Source organism: Nerophis ophidion, linkage group LG08, assembly GCF_033978795.1.
Source record: "Nerophis ophidion isolate RoL-2023_Sa linkage group LG08, RoL_Noph_v1.0, whole genome shotgun sequence".
NCBI classification, from domain to species: Eukaryota; Metazoa; Chordata; class Actinopteri; order Syngnathiformes; family Syngnathidae; genus Nerophis; species Nerophis ophidion.
Genome location: NC_084618.1, coordinates 38,444,417 through 38,470,028, shown reverse-complemented (window position 1 = coordinate 38,470,028; position 25,612 = coordinate 38,444,417). Strand labels below are relative to the sequence as shown.

Here is a 25,612-nt window from a genome sequence, read left to right as displayed (position 1 = left end):
GTGGTATTACAGTTTCAGAATTTTCACAATATTGCTGTGATGCGTGACGGTATCATACGAAAACTTGAGTTTAGTTTTTATCTGGCACTTTTGCTTTGGCGGGTCTGAAAATAAACAACATCTCCCAGAATCCTTTGCGGGGCAGATTACTCAATGTGGGGGCATGTGATGTATTTACATTACTGAAATTTCAAATGTGAGTTAAAGGCCTACTGAAACCCACTACTACTTTATAAATCAATGATGAAATATTAACATTGCAACACATGCCAATACGGCCTTTTTAGTTTACTAAATTACAATTTTAAATTTCCCGGGAGTTTCGTCTTGAAAACGTCGCGTAATGATGACGTGTACGCAAGACGTCACGCGTTTTTAGGAAGTATGAGCGCTACGCACACACAAAGCTAAAAGTCGTCTGTTTTAACACAGTATTTTGGAGATCTGTGTTGCTGAATCTTTTGCAATTTGTTCAATTAATATTGGAGAAGTCACAGTAGAAAGATGGAGTCGGGAAGCTTTAGCCTTTAGCCACACAAACACACGGTGATTCCTTGTTTAAAATTCCCGAAGCTGAAACTTTCCTATGGATCAGGAAATGTCAAGCAGACATGGATCCCAACCGAATGTCAACCAGCAGGTTTCGGTGAGAAAATTGTGGTTGAAAAGTCGCCACTTACCGGATATCAGCAGAGCTTGTGCTGTCCGTACAGCTGCCGTCGACTCCCCTGAGACATTGGCGTCAACACACCCGTGGACGTACACCTCCGACTATCAGGTAATATTAAACTCACTAAAACACTAGCAACACCATAGAAAGATAAGGGATTTCCCAAAATTATCCTAGTAAATGTGTTTGAAAACATCGGAATCCGTCGCAACGCAATCGCGTTTTTTTTTAGTTTTTTTTTTTTTTTTTTTTTCCCCAGTCCGTCTCTATCACAATCCTCAAACACAAATCTTTCATCCTCGCTCAAATTAATGGAGAAATTGTCGTTTTCTCGGTTTGAATAGCACTTTTTTTTGGAGGCTCCTATTAAAAACAATGTGAATATGTGAGGAGCCATCAAACATGTGACGTCATTGTCTGCGACTTCCGGTAGAGGCAGGGCTTTTTTCTTAGCACCGACAGTTGCGAACGTTATCGTGGATGTTCTCTACTAAATCCTTTCAGCAAAAATATGGCAATATCGCAAAATGATCAAGTATGACACATAGAATGGACCTGCTATCCCTGTTTGAATAACAAAATCTCATTTCAGTAGGCCTTTAAATTTTCTGAGAAACTGCATTTTCCAAACATATATACAATTTCCACTGTAGAGGATTCAGAAAGTAATAATTGAGAGACACGGTGGGTGTTCCCGCACAATTCTTTGCACTTAAAAAAATGTGTTCATAGCAAAAATTATCATTAGAACATTTTAGAATTAGTTCTGTATTCAATTACAGTAAGTGCCACTTCATGTTACACACTCTGGCATTGTTAAGTCTTTTTTGGACATATGTTACAATAATATCTAACCGTGGCCTCAATACCGTGATAATATCGTACCGTGAGACTATGATATCGTTACATCCTTATTTGGTACCCATCCCAAACAGTATGTATGAAAAATGTGGACAGTGAACAATGGCACACGCATGGACAAACACAGCTCATTAGCATTAAAGTTACAGGCACACACAAAATGTGTTCCCAGTAGGGCTCACTAAAAGGACTTGTTTAAATTCCAGCATCAAGGCTAGATTTTGAACATAAGTGGAATCTTTGACATGTATTTAAAATTGTTGAAAAATACAAGACGGTGGGATATTTAAGACTACAACAGCTCCACACCACACACACACAATTCACAGTTGTGGTAAAGCCACTTCCATGAGCAGAATCCCCCCACACTACACAACCTCCAATAAAGCCGCCTGAATTTCCCCGAAGCCATGCGAGCATAATTCCTTTAATGAGACTTTGGTGAAAGGAGTGGAAATGAGCATGTGTGCTTGATGCAAGGCATGAAAAGCTGTCTGGAAGAACGGAGGGTGGGGGTATGCACTGAGAAGGTGCTGGGGTGAGTCTGGGAATATTTTGCATCGCTGCAGTCCCGTCTTGGCTTGAATGCAGCTGCCCGCGTCCCTGCTTCAAACCGTTCCACCGCAGCCCAAACAGACTGGCAGCGTCGCAAAGCAGAGCCGCTTAACCATATCAAAGCTACACTCGGGGAAAAAAAGAATTTAGCCTTGAATATTTTTTCTTCTGCAGCACATAACGCCATCAGGTTGCACTGTGCCGCACCCGAAGATGCTTGGACCAACTTTAAGAGGACTGTCAAAGAATTCGAACACATGTCCAAATTCACTTTTTTCTAAGGATGTTTACTTAGAGCGCCTGGCAGGTGGAGACGTCTCCTGATAGAGCGGTCGGGCTTACCGCTTATCTCCTCTGCAGGCGGCCGCATCCACTGTGTGTGGTACCACAGCAAAGCAAGCAACCTTTGACCCTTCCCTAACACCTTTTCCAACACAATAGGCAAAACCCCTTAGCGTCCACTTTGTTTGCATGTGTTTATTCTCCTAATGGCACCAATAACAAAGAGCCAGAAGCAATTAAAAGCAGCATTTAACACAACCCACACGTAAAAACAAGCATCATGCATGTGAAAAGGCAGGACAGGTTGTAAATAACCTGTGTGATACTCAAACAAGAGCCCTGTTTGCCGGCACAGACCTACTCCAGGGCCTCAAAAACCAACATCTATCCATCCTTCTCATTAGGGTCATAGGTGAGCTGGTGCTTATCCTAGCTGACATTTTGGACCAAAGGACTGGTTGCCAATCCATCACTAAGCAAATGTAAACAAACCACCATTTGAACAGTTTAGAGCAGGGGTCGAGAACCTTTTTGGCTGAGAGTGCCGTGAAAGCCAAATATTTTACAATGTATTTCCGTGAGAGCCATATAATATTGTTTAACACTGAATACAACTAAATGCATGCATTTTTAAGTAAAAACCAACATTTTTTGAGTATGATACGTCTCTTATTCGACTTGTCCGGGGTGTACGCCACCTTCCGCCTGATTGTAGCTGAGATAGGCACCAGCGCCCCATGCGACCCCAAAGGGGACAAGCGGTAGAAAATGGATGTATGGATGGACGTCTCTTATTCTTTGTACTAACATTGTTATTCTGAAGCTAACCAATAATAAATCAAATACTTTTAACCATTAATGCAACTTCTTGACCAGGGGTGGTAGAAAACCTATGGATGGATTAAAATGCATGAGAATGTTTTATATTTTTAACGTTATTTTTAAGACTGTGATTACCAGCGGAATTATCCATTACTTATCGTGTTAAGCAATGTCAGCTAAGATTTATCTGAGAGCCAGATGCGGTCATCAAAAGAGCCACATCTGGCTCAAGAGCCATAGGTTCCCTACTCCTGTTTTGCCCATGTTACAGCTCGGTCGCCATTTGCGGCCATCTCGCTCGTTTTTAGTGGGCGCCAGATTATTCTAAACACAAAACTAAACAAGACAACTAAAAAAAAATGGGAGAAGACAAAAAAGTTTGAGTGTAATGAGAACATTTTGATAATTCCCGATGTCATCTGTATATAAAGTTTGAACGCGTGGATTGGTTTTAGCTCATGAACAGAATCTAAAACAGGGGTCATCAACGCGGTGCCCGCGGGCACCAGGTCGCCCATGAAGACCAGATGAGTAGCCCGCTGGCCTGTTCTAAAAATAGCTCAAATAGCAGCACTTACCAGTGAGCTGCCTCTATTTTTTAAATTGTATTTATTTACTAACAAGCTGGTCTCGCTTTGCTCGACATTTTTAATTCTAAGAGAGACAAAACTCCAATAGAATTTGAAAATCCAAGAAGGAGACTTGGTCTTCACTTGCTTAAATACATTTATTTATGTTTTTTTACTTTGCTTCTTATAAGTTTCAGAAAGACACTTTTAGAAAAAAAATACAACCTTAAAAATGATTTTAGGATTTCTAAACACATTTACATTTTTACCTTTTAAATTCTTTCCTGACAATTTAAATCAATGTTCAAGTAATTTTTTTTTATTGTAAAAAATAATAAATACATTTTAATTTAATTCTTCATTTTAGTTTCTGTTTTTTTGACGAATAATATCTGTGAAATAATTCTTCAAACTTATGATTAAAATTCAAAAAAAATATTCTGGCAAATCTAGAAAATCTGTAGAATCAAATTTAAATCTTATTTCAAAGTCTTTTGAATTTCTTTTAAAAATTTTGTTCTGGAAAATCTAGAAAAAAATAATGATTTGTCTTTGTTAGACATATAGCTTGGTCCAATTTTTTATATATTCTAACAAAGTGCAGATTAGATTTTAACTTATTTAAAACATGTCATCAAAATTCTAAAATTTATCTTAATCAAGAAAATTACTAATGAGGTTCCATAAATTCTTTTTTTAATTTTTTCAAAAAGATTCTAATTAGCTAGCTTTTCTTTTAATTATTTTCTGTTGAATTGTGAATTTTAAAGAGTCGACATTAAAGATAAACTATGATTCCAAATTTAATTTTCATTTTTTTGTGTTTTCTCCTCTTTTAAATCGTTCAATTAAGTGTTTTTTCATCATTTATTCTCTACAAAAAAACCTTCCGTAAAAGGAAAAAAAATGTACAATGGAATGACAGACAGAAATACCCCTTTTTTTTTTTATACATATAGATTTATTTATTAAAGGTAAATTGAGCAAATTGGCTATTTCTGGCAATTTATTTAAGTGTGTATCAAACTGGTAGCCCTTTCCATTAATTAGTACCCAAGAAGTAGCTCTTGGTTTCAAAAAGGTTGGTGACCCCTGATCTAAAATATTAAAATGGCCCCCACAGGTTCTTTGACTTGTCAGCGTTCAGTGGACAAAGCATCCATTTAGCCAAACATTTATGTATTTTAGAACATAGAAGCAAATTCAATAGCAATTCGAACCAGGAGTTTATCTACAACCTAAATATTACCCCAAATTAACAAAATATCAACAGCTGCTCAACAAGATAACATGACCTGATGATATAAATGCATTAACACGTTAAATCAATGTATTATTGTGTAAAATTCAAATAACAATAACCTGACACATACTGTTATCTTTAGAATTATATTTAACACGTTTTTGTGTGTGGATTCTTACCAAAACTTTATGGAAACATCTTAATGGTAATATAGTTTGAAAACAGACCGGAAGTTAGTTTGGCACCAATAAACAGGCCAAACACACTGACAGATTGACTCAGATGACATATTTGCTGGAAGTATCGGTAACCCCCTCAAAAACAAACGCGTAGACACGCACACACCATGACCTCACTCCACTTGTAGTTTGATATCGGTGATGTTATACTTAGAAACAATTTAAAAGGATCAAAAAGCGAAATGACCGGATGACAAGAGGAGCATGATTCATAAGGGACGCGTGTGGCCTTAAACGCACCACATCTCGTCAGACAACAAGTGAAATTGCCCTTTCTCCTTGAGTCCCTGAAAGCCGCCGTTGGTCCACTGACCCACTGCCACAAGAGACGAGCTCCCTCGTGTTTTATTACCCCCCAAGTGGTGTTTCAACTCACCTTTAATGGATTTATTTTCCTTTTAATCACTCAAAGTAGCTTCTTTGCGGCGTTTTTAGCGCTCGTCTACCTGCTCTCCTCCATCTATCCATCAATCCGACCATTCATTCATACGTCAAGAGTAGCTGGCGCTCTCCCGGAAAATAAAACAGCAACGATCGCTAAAACAAAATAAAACTGACTCAATTTCATGGAAGTCGGCGATAGTGGTGTTCGAGCGTCGGCCGTGCAGAGTGAAACAGTGGAAGACACCCACTCCCACACATTCCAGTTTGTGTTCGCTTCGCTCCTCCTGGGAAACCGCCAGCCAATAGGAAGGCGAGGATGTCACCGAGAAGGCGGGACCTGACTGGTGGGAATGAAACAGGCTTCATGCACTTGCACCTGCGTCCCAAAAAAATTAAGATATCAACTCAAATTGGGGTCATATGAACATAATGCCAAATGTCAGATGCGGCGTTCTATGGAGTGGGGCAGGAGGATACAAATATTAGCAACATTAGCATAGCTATGTTCTAACCATAAACTCATATTTTGCCAGCAGCATGCTAGATAATTGGCAAAGCTTCAGGCTTTATTTTAAGATGTGGAGCAAAGCCTGTAGTGCTGCGTGAAGTGGTGGCTGATTACCTAAATTGGACACTTCAAGGCCTACTGAAATGAGATTTTTTTTATACGAGGATATGTGTCATACTTGATCATTTCGCGATATTGCTATATTTTTACTGAAAGGATTTAGTAGAGAACATCGACGATCAAGTTCGCAACTTTTGGTCGCTAATAAAAAAGCCTTGCCTTTACCAGAAGTAGCAGAAGATGTGCGCGTGACGTCACTGGTTGTAGGGCTCCTCACATCCTCACATTCTTTACAATTTGAGCCACCAGCAGTAAGAGCAATTCGGACTGAGAAAGCGACAATTTCCCCATTAATTTGAGCGAGGATGAAAGATTTGTGGATGAGGATATTGATAGTGCAGGACTAGGAAAAAAAAAAAAAAAGTAAAAAAAACAACAAAAAACAGGCGAGGGCGAGTGAGAGCGATTCAGATGTTTTAGACACATTTACTAGGACAATTCTGGAAAATCCCTTATCTGCTATTGTGTTGCTAGTGTTTTAGTGAGCTGATCTCCGGTAAGAGGCGACTTTATACCACAATTTTCTCACCGAAAGCTGCCGGTAGACATGTAGTTGGGATCCATGTTCGCTTGACCGCTCTGATCCACAGTAAAGCTTCACCTCCGGGAATTTTAAACAAGGAAACACCGTGTGTTTGTGTGGCTAAAGGCTAAAAGCTTCCCACCTCCATCTTTCTACTTTGACTTCTCCATTATTAATTGAACAAATTGCAAAAGATTCAGCAACACAGAGTCCAGAATACTGTGTAATTATGCGATTAAAACAGACTACTTATAGCTTGGATCGGGCTGGAAAATAATGTCCGCTACAACTTGAGGCGTCAAACGCACGCGTCATCACACCGCGACGTTTTCAACACGAGACTTCGCGGGAAATTTAAAATGGCAATTTAGCAAACTAAAAAGGCCGTATTGGCATGTGTTGCAATGTTAATATTTCATCATTGATATATAAACTATCAGACTGCGTGGTGGGTAGTAGTGGGTTTCAGTAGGCCTTTTAATCAATGTGAAGATCAATCAACTTTGTAACATTAGGTACAGTCTAATTAGGTCTAGTCTAGAGGTCTTTAACAGGGGTCCGCAGGGGTACTGCAGTGGGCCATAACATTGTTGGTAGATTTTTTTAAATCAATTTTTATATCGCCTCCGCCTCTCGCAAATATTCCACCAATATAAATGTATTTACATACACACTGTCATGTAGTTAAATATAAAGAATCAGAATCAGAAATACTTTATTGATTTTCAGCACAATCCCATTCAAGATCAGACAAGCATTACAGGGAGACAGAACAGGATTGCTGACTGGTCGTCCAACTTCCGGCGCCCCTTACAAAACAGGTGAGATACAGGTGAACAATGGGGCGGGGGAGTAGATCTAAGCCCGGGCCCCTATTAAAATAATAAATAAATGATTACATTAATATATGTTAGCACTTAAGAAAGCAAGCAATTAATTCTCTAGATGCCACCTAACAATTGTCATGCTCGTTGGGAGCTAGCGATTACCATTGTAATTGCCAGCTAGCGATTAGCGCACTAGTCGTCAGCTAGCGATTCGTACTGTAGTTGTCAGCTATCTAATGATTAGCGCTGTAGTTGCCAGCTCACTGTTAGTGCTGCACACACTAAAAAAGTTGGGTTAAAAAATAACCCAATTTTAACCCAACTGCTGGTTTAGAAAATGACAAACCCCTTATTTTAGTTATTTTAACTCAACATTTTGGGTCAATTTTTTTCAACCAACTTTTGTGTTGAATTATTTAACCAAAAAGTTGAGTTATGATAACTTAAAGTTGGGTTATTCCCAACCAAAATATTGGGCAAAAGTTGAGTTATGCTCACTACAATGTTGGTTGATTCATAACCCAACTCTTGGGTTGAATTTATTCAACACAAAAGCTGAGTTATGCTCACTACAATGCAGGGTTATTACAAACCCAACTATTGGGTTGCTCAATTTAGCGCTCCTTGACCCAATAGTTGGTTACTGCTGGTTTGTCCTACTCTTTCCCAACTACTGATCAAAAATGTTTTTATTCTATTAAAATATACTGAAAAGCAAGATATGAGTTATATATTTTTGCAAAAATTGCCATGTATAGTCATAGTTGTTTTATACAGCATGCTCAAATATCTTCATGTACATAAGATGTGTGATTGTAAATAATGTAAAATGATTAATCCTTAATAAAGTTCCCTGCAAGAAAAAAGCCTTTTACACAAAACCGTCCTACTCATTTAAAAACAACCCAAAAATGTTTCATAGTTTTGAAAACCCAGAAATTGAGTTAAAATAATAACCTCATGACCCCAAAAATGGATTGCTCATCATAAAAATATCTCTAAAATTTAACCCAACACTCGCAAACTCATAAATTGGGTTATCAAAATAACCCAGCATTTTAGTAGTTGTCAGCTAGCGATTGGTGCACTAGTTGTCAGCTCCCGCTGCCCTGTGGGTTAGTCTGGGAAGACAAAAGGCTAGGGGAGCACACCCTGAGAGAAAAGAAAGTGCTGGTAGGCGCACCATACGTGGTCCTCCGACAGACCGGAGCTCCGGCAGCCACTTGCAGCTGTGAGGAGGTGCCGGTCGTCCTGGGTTTCCCTTGGCACCGGATACAGCTCCCCACAGCGAAGAAGTGACATTGGAGTCTGTGCGTCTCCCTCGTCGAAAAAGACCTCAACGACGGAGTGGGCGGATGATGGTTGCATAGAAGCTCCACAACGGTCACAAAGGCGGAAGAAGGCTGCAGCAAATATGGGCCCCTAATTGTCTTGGTCTCCATACCATTGGAACCTGGCCTTCTCTTTGCCAAGTACAGTGCGGTGGCTGTCTGTGCACCAGTTTCCCCACTTTAAAAGATTCCACACACAGGCGTTCTGAAGGCAATCCCACCAACAGGAGGACAATCATACTTGTTTCGAGTGATCGCCGACGACGAGTTGTCAGATAGCGATTGGTGTGCTAATTGGCAGCTAGCGATTAGCAATCTAATTGCCAGGTAGTGATTCGTGCTTTAGTTGTTGTCAGCCAGTGATATAAGCATGCTAGTTTCCAGCTGGCGATTAATGTGCTAGTTTCCAGATAGCGATTAGAGCGCTAGTTGCCAGCTAGCTGTTAATGGCACAATACTGTTATTTGACTATCGTTAGCATTGCACAATAACAAGGTACCTTTATGAAGAATGGGCATTATCAAAAATGCATACTTTTTGGTAAGCAGCTAATTGTATCATCACACCCAGCAAGGCCCCAGGCATGAACTGGTCTGATGCACGTGCACACCAGATTCCCTGTCTGTGCACCAGACGAAGCAGCTGTCACCTTCCGAGTCAGTCTGAAGTCGTTTGTTTTTACATTTATATAACAATACTCCCCAAACCTGCTTGTCATGTGAACATTCTGGATCAATTTTGGCGTGAGGAAACACAGGTGGAAATAAAATGACTTTTATCAGATGAATAGTGACTCCTGCCATCATAATTGCCCTCCATAAGTGGACGCGGAGTCCGTGAAAATCCGATTCCTTCCGAGAAGCAAAGGGAGCAGAAAATGGTTTGTCTCTTTTAATCTATCACTTGGCATTAGGAAAAGGCAGTAAGGGCTTCCGTAATGACTCTGCAGCGGGCGACATAATTAATCCTAATACAGGAGTCACCTCTGATCCTTCTTTTCCGTTCCGGTTGTTTCTCTTGTTAAAAAAAAAAAAAAAAAGGAAGTTACTCATCTTTCTAAAAACACAACTAGGCCACCATTAGATAAGACATGAAAAATGGTTTGTGGCAATTCTCCAACTTATGGGGAATTTAAGGGTACTGCGCCGCAAGATCCAGCAGATGGCGCTGTGGTGAAAAAAACTTTAAATACGAAGGACCAGTAAGATTGCAATTTTTATTTTCCATGCTTCCATTTTCTACCGCTTGTCCCTTTTGGGGTCGCGGGGGGTGCTGGAGCCTATCTCAGCTGCATTCGGGCAGAAGGCAGGGTACACCCTGGACCAACACAGATAGACAGACAACATTCACACTCACATTCACACACTAGGGCCGATTTAGTGTTGCCAATCAACCTATCCCCAGGTGCATGTTTTTGGCGGTGGTAGGAAGCTGGAGTCATGGGGAGAACATGCAAACTCCACACAGAAAGACCCCGAGCCCGGGATTGAACTCAGGACTACTCAGGACCTTCATATTGTGAGCCACATGCACTAACCTCTGTTCCACCGTGCACAAGGGTTAGTGCTTTCCCCTCACGTGATTAAGTTTTATTTTATTTATTTATATTTTTAAAATGTATTTTATTATTTAAATTTGCAAATTTAAATGTAATGTGCCACAATATGGTGGAAATGTGTCCAAACACAAACTGAACTGTGGTTGGCACATGTTAAATCCTATATGTAAGACCGACTTGAAATTTCTCACACAACTCAATGCGCTTTGCAAAAACTCGCACCGCAACTTTCAGATGCTTTGCCGAATCGCCGCGAAATTTGCCGCGTACCTTTCGGGGGATCGACAAGCACACACGTGTAAATGAAAAACACAACTAATTGTCTAGAAGTCAATAATCATGATACAACTTTGAGGATATCTCATGGATGCTAGCACTTCTTACAAAGCATTTATGACCACAACCCAAAGGGGGCGCCACTCCAGTTCATTTACAGTCAAGTTGCCAAGGAAACAGCATTGCTAATGCTACTGGAATATGCTAATTTTCATTAAAAAAACAGGCATGGCAATCTCCTGCTTAGGAACAAGTAGAGCACATTAGACCTACTACGGCTACAAACACAACTGATGAACACTACTTTGATGAACAATTGCAGTGAAGTTGGTCAATTGCATGAAAAGACAACATATGAGGAGCAACAAACTGTCATGTTTAGCTTTCTCAGCTGCTGTTCTGTCCTGTAATTATAGCTGTCATCTTCGGCCCTTGTCTGGAAGCTATATTTAAACACACACACACACACACACACACACACACACACACACACACACACACGCACACACACACACACACAACACACACACACACACACACACACACACGTCCGAGTAAGTACTGTAACAAAGTCAGATCGTGAAAACGGCATTTACCGTATTTCCTTGAATTTCTGCCGGGGCGCTAATTAATTTAAAACCTCTTCTCACTCCTGCGCTTACCAAAGGCATGCGGTAAAAGTAAGCATGCGCCAATTATTTTGAAACCTCTTCTCACTCCGGCACTTACCAAAGGCATGCAGTAAAAATGTGAGTGTGATGTAAGCTTGGACCTTAAATCCTACTGAATAGCTCATAATCTTCTTCCCTTTATGCGATTTCAAATTACCGGTATTGAAATCAGCCTCCTCCATTTTGAAAATGATGACAGTGTAAGTGTCACCTGTGACGTCACGAGTTTGACCAGGCGGTAATACTAAGCATGCGCTAATTATTATGGGAGGCGAGTTTGACCCGGCAGTAATTCAAGGCAGGCGCATACTATATGCCCTGCGGCAATTCAAGGAAATACGGTATTCCCTCATTAGTAATCTCATATTGAATTGAGTGGACTCCAGCAGACAGAGAAAGCAGGGGCAGAAAGGACAAGGCCAAAGGACGTACAGGCACAGCTGACAGTGTTAGAGCACCAAAATATTAGTAGGGAAATGCTGAGCACTGCCATTTCTCAGGTTACCCGCCCTGTTTTGTTTGACCCATTGGCAGAGAGAGAGACAGAGAGAGAGAGAGAGAGAGAGAGAGAGAGAGAGAGAGAGAGAGAGAGAGAGAGAGAGAGAGAGAGAGAGAGAGAGAGAGAGAGAGAGAGAGAGAGAGAGAGAGAGAGGGAGAGAGAGGGTGTCCTGGTGTAAAAGTCCAACTCGCATTGGCATTGTCAGCGTCTTGCTAGGTTTTGTTTCCGGCAATGTGTCCATGCAGTGTGCAAAACGGGCCTCACAGCGACACGGGCTCCATGTTATGAGGTCTGCGTAATGACAGGTTGTTGTTGATGCATGTTCCTCCCCAGAGGCCTGTGGGAACGTCGCAGAATGCGGGAATCATTCCTCTGTGCTATATATGTAAGGTTTTATGCTTATTTGTTTACCCTATGGAGAATATCTTTGACTAGGCTACAAAATGTGTTACATTTTAGTTTTTACCTTCAATGTTATTCGCTTGAACTATGCTTTGGCTTTGATTTGGGATGCATCCCCTTTAAAAGTGTGCCGTTTTACGCTGAAGTGATTTTTTTTATTATATTACAACCGTTACAATCTAAAATCAACAATCATATCTCTCATTTTATTGCACTACTTTTGAGACAAGAGGAACTCGAAGACTCACTTTTGGAAAATGTCCTTCCCCAGGCTTCACTACACATCATAGAACAGGGGTCACCAACGCGGCGTCCGCGGGCGCCAGGTAGCCCGCAAGGACCAAATGGGTTGACCGCTGCCCGCTTTTTTTTTTTTTTTCTAATGAATTTATTAATCATTCCAACAAAACAATACACAACAATACCATAACAATGCAATCCAATTCCAAAACCAAACCCAACCCAGCAACATTCAGAATTAAGGACACACAAACATGACACGGTACGATCTAAAAGTAGTGAAACAAAAATGAATATTATCAATATTAGTAACAATTTCAAAATAGCAGTGATTAAAAATCCCTCATTGATATTATCATTAAAAACATTTACACAAAATATAAAAAAATGAACAATAGTGTCACAGTGGCTTACACTTGCATCGCATCTCATAAGCTTGAGAACACACTGTGTCCAATATTTTACACAAAGATATAATAAGTCATATTTTGGTTCATTTAATGGTTCACTTTGGTTCATTTAATTAAAATGTTTTTCCTGTTTTCTCCTCTTTTAAACCGTTCAATTAAGTGTTTTTCTCATCATTTATTCTCTACAAAAAACCTTCCGTAAAAGGAAAAAAAATGTACGACGGAATGACAGACAGAAATACCCATTTTTTATATATATATAGATTTATTTATTTAGCTATTCTTGTGTAAATCACACTTACATGTAACTTATCAAATGACTATATATATATATATAAACACTTAAAATGTAAAGTGTAAAACTGGTAGCCCTTCGCATCAATCAGTACCCAAGAAGTAGCTCTTGGTTTCAAAAAGGTTGGTGACCCCTGTCTTAGAATAGTGAAGTGAAGTGTGTGAAGTGAATTATATTTATATAGCGCTTTTCTCTAGTGACTCAAAGCACTTTACATAGTGACACCCAATATCTAAGTTACATTTAAACCAGTGTGGGTGGCACTGGGAGCAGGTGGGTAAAGTGTCTTTACCAAGGACACAACAGCAGTGACTAGGATGGCGGAAGCGGGATTCGAACCTGCAACCCTCAGGTTGCTGGCACGGCCACTCTACCAACCGAGCTATCCCGCCCCAAAGCTCTGCCAACTACCAGTGAGTGTTACGGCACACGCGCAGTCTGCTTCTCCCTCTTCTGCGGGAGCACCTAGAAGCTCCACTGTGAGCTCCGCTAAACACGCCCCCGCGCTCGCTGAGCAGACCGTGCCCACGCACCATCACAGCCGGAGGCAATCTTCAATCTACGCACCTGGTATCTAATGAGAAGCGACAGTATAAAGAGCCTCGCCGCTGACTTCTCCTCGTCGGAACGTAGCCCTGTGTACAGTGAGCTTCTCGTCTCTGACTCCTCTCCTGCTCTCTCTCTCGCTCGCTTGTCTCACTCATGCCTTTTTCTGATTTCTCCTTGTCGTCTCTTGTCCCCACAGTCCTCCGTGTCTCAGTTTTAGCTGTGCGCTTCTGCTGCTGCTCCCCCCAGCCTCGGACTTTGACTGCCTACCCCGATCCTCGACCCCACGCTTGGACTTCTGGATGCCTCTCTCCTGCCCCACGATCCCGCTTGGACCACGAACCGCTTTGCTTCTCCTCCTCTGGACTTGGTCGCTGCCACACCCAAAATGCGCTCCAACAAACCCTCCGGTATTTACATACGGTTAATTTCCACACATAGTATTCCATTCACACACATAGAAGGATACACACCCCACGTAATCATCAAGTGCTCATAAAAACCCGTTGAGCTAGATCCTCTGTTGTCGTGCCGTCTCCTTCTTCCTTGTCGACCCATAACAGTGAGTCAGGTACACACGTGAAAGCTATAGGTTTAATTGTGGTTTTTCTTCAGCGAATAGTAATCTTCTTCCTCCAAACACGACGAGTTGAGTTTATACCAAAAAGTTCTATTTTGGTTTCATCTGACCACATGACATTCTCCCAATCCTCTGATGTATCATCCATGTATCCATTTTGGTATAAACTCAACTCGTCGTGTTTGGAGGAAGAAGAATACTGAGTTGCATCCCAAGAACACCATACCCACTGTGAAGCATGGGGGTGGAAACATCATGCTGCGGGGCTTTTTTTCTGCTAAGGGGACAGGACGATTGATCCGTGTTAAGGAAATAATGAATGGGGCCATGTATCGTGAGATTTTGAGCCAAAACCTCCTTCCATCAATGAGAGCTTTGAATGGTTGACCAAATACTTATTTTCCACCATAATTTACAAATACATTTTTTAAAATTCCTACAATGTGAATTCCTGGATTTTTTTTTCACATTCTGTCTCTCACAGTTGAAGTGTACCTATGATGAAAATTACAGACCTCTGTCATCATTTTAAGTGGGAGAACTTGCACAAAATACTAAATACTTTTTTGCCCCACTGTAATACTTGCAAATGAGATTCGAAATGTAATAAGAAAACAAGATAGACAGTGACAAATGGACCTTACAGTTACAATCAGCTTATAATTATTATTTTTTAAACAATTACAATTTAAAAACACACACAAAAGGAACGAAAATGAGTACTGTTGAGTATTAGTATCGTATCGGTTTAAATGTAAAAGGTACCCATCCTAAGTTGCAGGTGGTATATGACACATTTACATTATACAGTGCAGAGTTTTAAGTGTATATGTCAAAAGTAATGCTTCTTTAAAGTGCAAACAGTTCATTTGCATTAAAGCTACAACAAGTATTAAAACAGTGTCTTTCCAAAGTAGAGCTTAAATTGGGGCTTACTAAAAATACTTTGAAACGGTCTAAAATCTAGTATCAAAGCTAGTTTTGGAGACGCTATTGTAGAACCCCTGAATGTGAACTGAACTGAACAGCATCAAACTGAGAAGTTTCTATTATTGGGCGCTTAATGTAGTCAGAAAAAAAAATATGAAATGATAATAGCAACAGTGTTTTGTGGGTAAAAGTAGGTCAGTGAGTACTACTGTCACAAGCCATGAAGAAGATGTGCGTTAACATGCTGGCTACAGGCTACACTAGTAGGTCGACTACCAACATGGAGCGCACACACACACACACACACTCACACTCACACACACACACACACACACACACACACACACACACACACACACACACACACACACACACACACACACACACACACACACAACACACACACACACACACTGCCACAAAGTCATTTTAGTTAGCCTCATTCTGGTAACTTCCGTCACCTGAATGTAAAAGATGATTGACAGTCGGGGGTTGAGGAGTATTGGTCAGAACGTGATGCGTGTCAAGTCAAGTGGACGGCCATGATAATCCTCGCTTGATGGACAAACTAAGGGATGCCACAGGGACACTTCATTAGCATAATGAGTTTTTGTGCTTTTAAATGTTGTCCTATATTAAAAATATATATATTTACGTCACAAAAACTGCATTTTTGGCTCAACTTACCATGACTGTTGATATTAACATTCTAAATACTACATATGAACAACCAATGATTGTATTCTGCTGTGTTTTTGACATTTGGCTGATCAACTATTTGCTCCTCTGTTAATTTCTTAAATTAATATAATTTATCATCGAAATATAATAATAAAAACATACATTGGTACATCAACTTGAGAATGCCCCAATGCCATAACGAATGCTACAGTCAACCCGATTAATGGCCTACTGAAATGAGATTTTCTTATTTAAACGGGGATAGCAGGTCCATCTTATGTGTCATACTTGATCATTTCGCGATATCGCCATATTTTTACTGATAGGATTTAGTAGAGAACATCGACGATAAAGTTTGCAACTTTTGCTCACAAATAAAAAAGCCCTGCCTTTACTGGAAGTCGCAGACGATGACGTCACCGGTGCGATGGCTCCTCACATATTCACATTGTTTATAGTGGGAGCCTCCAACAAAAAGTGCTATTCAGACCGAGAAAACGACAATTTCCCCATTAATTTGAGCGAGGATGAAAGATTTGTGGGTGAGGATATTGATAGCGAAGGACTATAAAAAAAAAAAAAAAAAAAAGGCCATTGCATTGGGAGCGATTCAGATGTTTTTAGACACATTTACCAGGATCATTCTGGGAAATCCCTTATCTTTCTATTGTGTTGCTAGTGTTTTAGTGAGATTATATAGTACTTGATAGTCGGAGGGGTGTGTCCACGGGTGTCTTGACGCCAGTCTCTGAGGGAATTAGTCACGGCAGCAGCAGCACGACAGAAATTCCGCTGATCTCCGGTAGGAGGCAACTTTTTACCACAATTTTCTCACCGAAACCTGCCGGTTGACAAGTGGTCGGGATCCATGTTCGCTTGACCGCTCTGATCCATAGTAAAGCTTCACCTCCGGAAATTTTAAACAAGGAAACACTGTGTGTTTGTGTGGCTAAAGGCTAAAGCTTCCCACCTCCATCTTTCTACTTTGATTCCTCCAATATTAATTGAACAAATTGCAAAAGATTCAGCAACACAGATGTCCAAAATACTGTGTAATTGCGCGATGAAAAGAGACGACTTTTAGCCGCTAGTGTTGCTGCGCTAATATGTCCCCTCCAACTCGAGACGTCACGCGCACGCGTCATCATACACGTCATCATTCCGTGACGTTTTCAACAAGAAACTCTGCGGGAAATTTAAAATTGCAATTTAGTAAACTAAACCGGCCGTATTGGCATGTGTTGCAATGTTAATATTTCATCATTGATATATAAACTATCAGACTGCGTGGTCGGTAGTAGTGGGTTTCAGTAGGCCTTTAAGACATCTGCTCCTATTAGCTCGCATTAGCCTACAGCTAAAGATTGACATCCCTTTATTTCTCCAACCATGGGAAGCAAGAAAGTAGATGATATTCATTCAACTAAAAAAAAAAAAATCATCAAAGTTACGACAGAGCGTTTAGCAGATTTGACGAAGCGATTCGAAGGTATCTCTGCTAGTCTGCGCCTTACTGAAAACAAATATGTCTAATACAGTACCAGCCAAAGATGTCAAAATAATATGTAAATAGCGGACATTTAATCATTAAAATATGGGAAAGCTGCTGATGGTGTGTGTCAGACAAGCAACTGCAAAGAGGTACCGTAGACGTCCACTCACCAAAGTAAATTCTAGGGCTGCACGATTAATTGACAACGTTTTAAAAAATGCAATAATGTAACTGCAAGAGATTAACGTTTTTTTTTCTCTCCGCCATCGCTGCAATTTGAGTGATAGACATGTTTGCTAATCAGAATTGTTGAGCCTCACCTTTATTTGTCTCTTGCTCCAAACAGGGAAAAATAAGTCTCACTCTGTGCATCTGTCACGCCTGTGGATTATGTTGTGTTTTTGTTGTTTGGTCATGTTCTGTTTTTGCACTTCCTGATTTGTTTTCGTCTCCATGCCAACCCATTGATTTTCACCTTGCCCTCAAGTCACGCCCCTGTCCTCAGCCCTCACACCTGTTTCTAATCATCATTATAGTCATTATTTAAGCCATTTTGTTTCTGTCCTCGCCCTGGCAACTTTACCTTTCCTTCTGAGACCTTAACCACGTTTTCATGTACCGACCTTCATGCCATGCTGTTTGTTGTTTTGACCACGCCACATAAGCTTTTGTATTTATGCCTCAGTGCACGTTTTTTTTTTGTGTGCCACAGTTAGTGTCTTTTGTTCATTTGTAATAAGTCATGCCATTGTGCTGTTTTTGTTTGAGTATAGTCTAGTTTGTTATCCGCCATTGTGCGGGCCCTTTGTTTTCCTGTTTTGTATTATAGTGTTTAAATAAATCAAATATGTACTCACACTCTCGTCTGGCTCGTGCCAATCATCCTTTGCATGGAAGAAGCAAAAAAAATCCAAGTCCTTGTGTGACAGCATCGATCTCAGCACCTGAGCGCCTTTATTTAACAGTAGAATTAACTGAATGCAGAGATCCACAATTTTTGTCTTGATGTGCCGAGTGCAAGTCCGCCAGCTTTACAAACACAGGAAGCACAGACAGAGAGCTTGGCGACTCGCCAGTGACAAGTGCCGCAAAGTAACAATTAGGGGCAGTATAGCTCGGTTGGTAGAGCGGCTGTGCCAGCAACTTGAGGGTTGCGGGTTCGATCCCCGCTTCTGCCATCCTAGTCACTGCCATTGTGTCCTTGGGCAAGACACTTTACCCACCTGCTCCCAGTGCCATCCACACTGGTTTGAATGTAAAAATTAGATATTGGGTTTCACTATGTAAAGCGCTTTGAGTCACTAGAGAAAAAGCGCTGTATAAATATAATTCACTTCACTTCACTTTACAATGAAACACTTGGATGGAAAAAATGTATCCCGTTGTTGTAATATTTCAGCTTCAATTTGGATGGGCATCATACCCCCAATAACACAGAAGAATGAGCGAGAATGCCGTTATCGCTTGATGGTAACAAAAAACAACCTTTGACCTCGTTTTTCCAACTGGAAATAAGATGCACTTTAAGATGTTTAATATTCCATCCATCCATCTTCTACTGCTTGTCCCTTTTGGGGTCGCTCGGGCCTATCTCAGCTGCATACGGGCGGAAGGCGGGGTAGACCCTGGACAAGTCGCCACCTCATCACAGTGTTTAGTATTTATTTAAGTAAAATTCCTGCTTACAGAAATTAGTATTTTATTTTCTATTTATTTATCTATTGATGACCTTCCAATTACAGTACAGTGATAAAGACTTCTACAGTAATGTGAGATAAAAGTTTACATCCTTTTAAATAGTTACTTGCCTTTTTATATATATATATGTATATATATATATATATATATATATATATATATTATGTGAATTTTGTCTGTCTTTCTCTGTTGGCCCTGCGATGAGGTGGCGACTTGTCCAGGGTGTTTTCCGCTTTCCGCCTGAGTGCAGCTGGGATAGGCTCCAGCATCCCGGCGGCCGTACTTGCCAACCCTCCCGGATTTTCCTGGAGACTCCCGAAAATCAGCGCCTCTCCCGCAAACGTCCCGGGACAAATTTTCTCTCCCGAAAATCTCCCGAAATTCAGGCAGAACTGGAGGCCATGCCTTCTCCAACTCCATGCGGACCTGAGTGAGGACAGCCTGTTTTCACGTCCGCTTTCCCACAATATAAACAGCGTGTCTGCCCAATGACGTTATAACTGTAGAATGATCGAGGGTGAGTTCTTGGTTTCTTATGTGGGTTTATTGTTAGACAGTTTCATTAACGTCCTCCCAGCGCGGTTACAACACACAACAACAGCAGTCATGTTTTCGTTTACCATAGAGCAGTTCGTCTGTCGTAAACAGCAATGTTGTGAGACTCTTAAACAGGACAATACTGCCATTTACTGTACATGCATATGTGACAATAACATCTACGGCTTTTAGAGAGTGCAGTGCACAACTGCGCACACAGCAAGGAGACGAAGCAGAAAAACGAGGAAGATACAGCCGTAGCGACGCCGACGACGAGTAAGATGAAGAAATATGCTTGTAAGTTCCAAGCCGCAGCTGCGATCGGACCTTGATAGCCTCCGGGAAGAAGTAGTGGACTACCAAGTGTTTGGCAGTTAAGATCAGCCTCAGGAAGCAAAGATTGACCGGTTTTGGCCCATGCTATAGAGTCATGGAAGATTCCAGACTCTAGTGCATTTGATGAAAGCACTTTTGTGCCTGTCACACAGCAATGCATCATCAGAGAGGGCATTCAGTATGGTTAGAAAAATAGTGTCAGAGAATAGAACAAGGATGGACAATTCAACCCTTAACTCAACAATGAGTAGATGAGTGTTATGTGTGTGTATATGTGTAAATAAATGAACACTGAAATTCAAGTATTTCTTTTATACATATATATATATATATATATATATATATATATATATATATATATATATATATAATATATATATATATAGTATTCACTGAAAGTCAAGTATTTTATATATATATATATATATATATATATATATATATATATATATATATATATATATATATATATATATATATATATATATGAAATACTTGACTTGATGAATTCTAGCTGTAAATATACTTTTCCCCTCTTGACAACGCCCCCAACCACGACCACGCCCCCCACCTCCCGAAATCGGAGGTCTCAAGGTTGGCAAGTATGCCGGCGGCCCCGAGAGGAACAAGCGGTAGGAAGTGGAAGGATGAATATGGGTATCTACATTATCAATATGATTTGCCTGAGTAGCTGGACAGGGCAAAATATATATATGCCAAGTTTTGCCTATCTTAGCTTTGTTGACCAAAATATTGGTTAGTGCATATGTTTGCACCTGGGTATAGGTTGATTGGCAACACTAAATTGGCCCTAGTGTGTGAATGTGAGTGTGAATGTTGTTTGTCTATCTATGTTGGTCCTGTGATGAGGTGCCGACTTGTCCAGGGTGTACACCGCCTTCCGCCCGATTGTAGCTGAGATAGACACTAGCGCCCCCCGGGACCCCAAAGGGAATAAGCGGTAGAAATGGATGGATGGATGGATATGTGAACTTTTGTTTGTCTTTATAGTCAAGTGATGTTTAATGAGTGACTTCACTAATCTACACAATGATTCTCCCTTGGCCTTTTTCAGGAAATAACTTTCTTCCGGCTTCAGATTGGCTAATTGTGTTTACAGTCAAGGGGTTGTAGCAGGAGAGTTAAGAGTTCAGCAAAACATCTTTTAAGACATATTTTGGCTAAATGGCGGTTATAGTGCCACCTGCTGCTGTGGCTCTCACTTGACAACCTGCCAATGCATTTTTTACAGGGATAGAAAATGAAAATGCCGGCATGCGACAAACACCAGCATTCCTCAAAATGATGGTTGTCGCAGGCTGTGGCCTGTTAGGACGTGGCCCAAAAAAAGTAGAGACGAGCCCTTGGGCATCAAAAACCCTTTATCACGGCGGTTACGTCATGTGGTAAGTACCCGTCATCGCATAATTCCTTTGCCCTCTGGGTTTTTGGGATCTGAAAGCATCTAACTCGCAGCTCAACGGGAGCCAAAAAAGTGTCTGGGCCAGAAGGAATGTTGAAGAAGGCAAACAAACAAGCGCAGCATTTAGCGCTTTTGTCAGGTAATTGGGCAAGGAGGCGACAGAGGAGCATCCTATTGCAGACCCCAACAAAGGAAGCGAGTCAAAGCAAATTGTTGCTGAAAATGGAGTGAAACCCCGCATAAAGAAGCTCTCTTCATGCTTAAAGCACTTAATATTTAGAAACCAAACACAGCGCCATCGCTCTTATGAGGTCTTAATGCTGCCACTTCCTGGTGGGACAAACTCCTAACTGTTTGCTAGCAACCAAACACACGGGAGCTTTTAAATAACTTTAAAAGAGGAAGCTGTTTCTAAAGAGGTCATTGTGTTTTGTTGTCAAGGAGGCGGCGCCACTGCACTCATGACTTTTTAACTCTTTTCCCCCAGGGATTGGTCACAGGAAAATGTTAAATGAAACATTTAAGTGTCCTTAAATTTATCAATTTAGGTTAAACGGCTGAAAATAGATGTTAGAAAGCAGCCTCAGACTTCTGTTTGCTAACATCTTTTAAATGGGCTCCAAATTAAACAACGTCCTTTATGACACAGTGTTAAAAAGCACAAACTTAACATAAAAAATGACTATTAAGTCAAAAAATATTCCTCGTAAAACAGTAGCAAGCAACCTTTGCTTATTAAATTAGCATTAGCCGAGGCCGCTATGGCAGGGGTTTTTAACCTTTTTGATGTTGGGACCCAACTTTTCCAATGCAGAGGGGCCCAGTACCCACTCAAATATTCACGCTGAATTATTAATCTTACTCTTGATTTAAATTCCCATCCATTTTCTACCGCTTATTCCATTTTGGGGTCGCGGGGGGCGCTGGCGCCTATCACAGCTACAATCGGGCGGAAGGCAGGGTACACCCTGGACAAGTCGCCACCTCATCACAGGGCCATCACAGATAGACAACATTCACACTCACATTCACACACTAGGGACCATTTAATGTTGCCAATCAACCTATCCCCAGGTGCATGTCTTTGGAGGTGGGAGGAAGCCGGAGTACCCGAAGGGAACCCACGCATTCACGGGGAGAACATGCAAACTCCACACGGAAAGATCCCGAGCCTGGGATTGAACCCAGGACTGCAGGACCTTCGTATTGTGAGGCAGACACACTAACCCCTCTGCCACCGTGAAGCCCTTGATTTAAATTGTATTCAATAATTACAAACACACATAAACAAGGAAATACCTGGAGGTACACCTGCACATTTTACTGATATTGAAAAAAATACTTAAAAAAATTAATTTAGGTTTTCAAATATACAACAAGTAACTTTATGAATGTTTTGGCTTATTTTTGTAGAAAGTATTTCTGATAAAGATACATCCTAAGTTATTTCTAAATAATTGCATTGAATGCTAGTAATCATTTTTTTCTCATGGCTGATTGCATTTTCTGTTATATCTGTCTCGACTTAGGTAAAAAGTACTATAGTTAACCTATTTACAGTTAAACAGGAGATCGTTTCAAATAATATGAAATCATGTGTTCATCACAATGATTATTATCAAGGCTTAGGTCAGGCTAATTACAAAAATAAATACTAACCATATATATTTCAAAGTAAAAAGCACATATACAAACTGATGAAAATAAAAAATGTTGTGCGAAAATAAATACATTCTTAAGAAACTGCTCTATGACTTTAGCTCCAGACTTCTTCTGTTTGTTTTTTTGTGAATTATATCTATATAGCACTATTCTCTAGTGACTCAAAGCGATTTCCATAGTGAAACCCAATATCTAAATGACATTTAAACCAGTGTGGGTGGCACTGGGAGCAGGTGGTTAAAGTGTCTTGCCCAAGGACACAGCGGCAGTGACTAGGTTGGTAGAAGGTGGGGATTGAACCAGGAACCCTCAGGTTGCTGGCACGGCCACTCTGCCAACCGCACAACGCCGTCCCAAATCTTTGATATTTGATATTGTCATTACTGCTACAAGTGGCGGAAAAGTGTATTACAACTGAAGTAAAGTGAAGAATTATAATTATATATTGATTTTTCTCTAGAGACTCAAAGCACTTTACATAGTGAAACCCATTATCAACATCTTAAAGTTACATTTCAAACCAGTGTGGGTGGCACTGGGAGCAGGTGGGTAAAGTGTCTTGCCCAAGGACACAACGGCATTGACTAAGATGGCGGAAGCGGGGACTGAACCTGGAACCTTCAAGCTTCTGGCACGGCTGCTCTACCAACCGAGTCACCCCAGAGAACTACTGCAGCCCATACGAACCACAGCTGAGAAACATATTTGTTGGCTGCCGTATAGAACATACTTCTATACGGCAGTATAGAAGCATGTTCTACACTGCACGTTGATATATTGACACACAACATCCGGATTCCCATCATGCATTGCTTCAAAACTACGGCAAGTAGTAATGTCCAAAAACACAACAGAGACGAAGCAGAAGAACGAAGAAGAGACATGGCGACGACGATTAAGAAGAAAAAGTACGCTTGCAAGTTCCAAAATGATTGAAAAAATAATTTTTAATTCATCCAGGACAGCTCGAAGGGGAAGGGGTATGCTGCCTGCAAATTTTGAAGGGATTATTTGTATTTATATATATATATATATATATATATATATATATATATATATATATATATATATATATATATATATATATATATATACACACACAGTGGGGCAAAAATGTATTTAGTCAGCCACCGATTGTGCAAGTTCTCACACTTAAAATGATGACAGAGGTCTGTAATTTTCATCATAGGTACACTTCAACTGTGAGAGACAGAATGTGAAAAAAAAATCCAGGAATTCACATTGTAGGAATTTTAAAGAATTTATTTGTAAATTATGGTGAAAAATAAGTATTTGGCCACTTCAAACAAGGAAGATCTCTGGCTCTCACAGACCTGTAACTTCTTCTTTAAGAAGCTCTTCTGTCCTCCACTCATGACCTGTATTAATGGAACCCGTTTGAACTCGTTATCACTATAAAAGACAACTCTCCACAGCCTCAAACAGTCAGACTCCAAACTCCACTATGGCCAAAACCAAAGAGCTGTCGAAGGACACCAGGAAAAGAATTGTAGACCTGCACCAGACTGGGAAGAGTGAATCTACAATAGGCAAGCAGCTTGGTGTGAAAAAATCAACTGTGTGAGCAATTATGAGAAAATGGAAGACATACAAGATAATCACTGATAATCTCCCTCGATCTGGATCTCACCACGTGGGGTCAAAAAGATAATGAGAACGGTGAGCAAAAATCCCACACCCACACGAGGGAACCTGGTGAATGACCTGCAGAGAGCTTGGACAAATGTAACAAAGGTTACCATCAGTAACACACTATGCCGACAGGGAATCAAATCCTGCAGTGCCAGACGTGTCCCCCTGCTTAAGCCAGTGCATGTCCCGGCCCGTCTGAAGTTTGCCAGAGAGCACATGAGAGAATGTCATGTGGTCAGATGAAACCAAAATAGAACTTTTTGGTATAAACTCAACTCGTCGTGTTTGGAGGAAGAAGAATACTGAGTTGCATCCCAAGAACACCATACCTACTTTGAAGCATGGGGGTGGAAACATCATGCTTTGGGGCTGTTTTTCTGCTAAGGGGACGGGACGAATGATCCGTGTTAAGGAAAGAATGAATGGGGCCATGTATCGTGAGATTTTGAGCCAAAACCTCCTTCCATCAGTCAGAGCTTTGAATGGTTGACCAAGTACTTATTTTCCCAATAATTTACAAATAAATTCTTTAAAATTCCTGAAATGTGAATTCCTGGGATTTTTTTTCACATTCTGTCTCTCACAGTTGAAGTGTACCTATGATGAAAATTACAGACCTCTGTCATCATTTTAAGTGGGAGATCTTGCACAATCAGTGGCTGACTAAATACTTTTTTGCCCCACTGTATATAAGAAATACTTGAAAATATATACACCCCCCGCTACCCCCCCCCTCCCCCACCCTGTACTAACAAGTCTGTTAGTACAGTGTTTTTCAAGCTTTTTTGA

At 40.6% G+C, this 25,612-nt stretch overlaps 1 protein-coding gene across 7 annotated transcripts in view; it reads right to left on the bottom strand.

Moving 5' to 3' along the window:
* The window catches only part of ripor2 (RHO family interacting cell polarization regulator 2), a 130,815-nt gene that overhangs the window by 66,294 nt on the left and 38,909 nt on the right, over window positions 1-25,612 (bottom strand). The window contains exon 1 of one of the 7 annotated variants that reach the window (XM_061908513.1): window positions 5,618-5,875. The exons of the other annotated variants lie outside the window; for them this stretch is intronic. The gene's annotated coding sequence lies outside the window, so the exon portion shown is untranslated. Of the gene's footprint in view, window positions 1-5,617; window positions 5,876-25,612 lie in introns of those variants that run through there. 7 annotated transcript variants of the gene reach the window in all.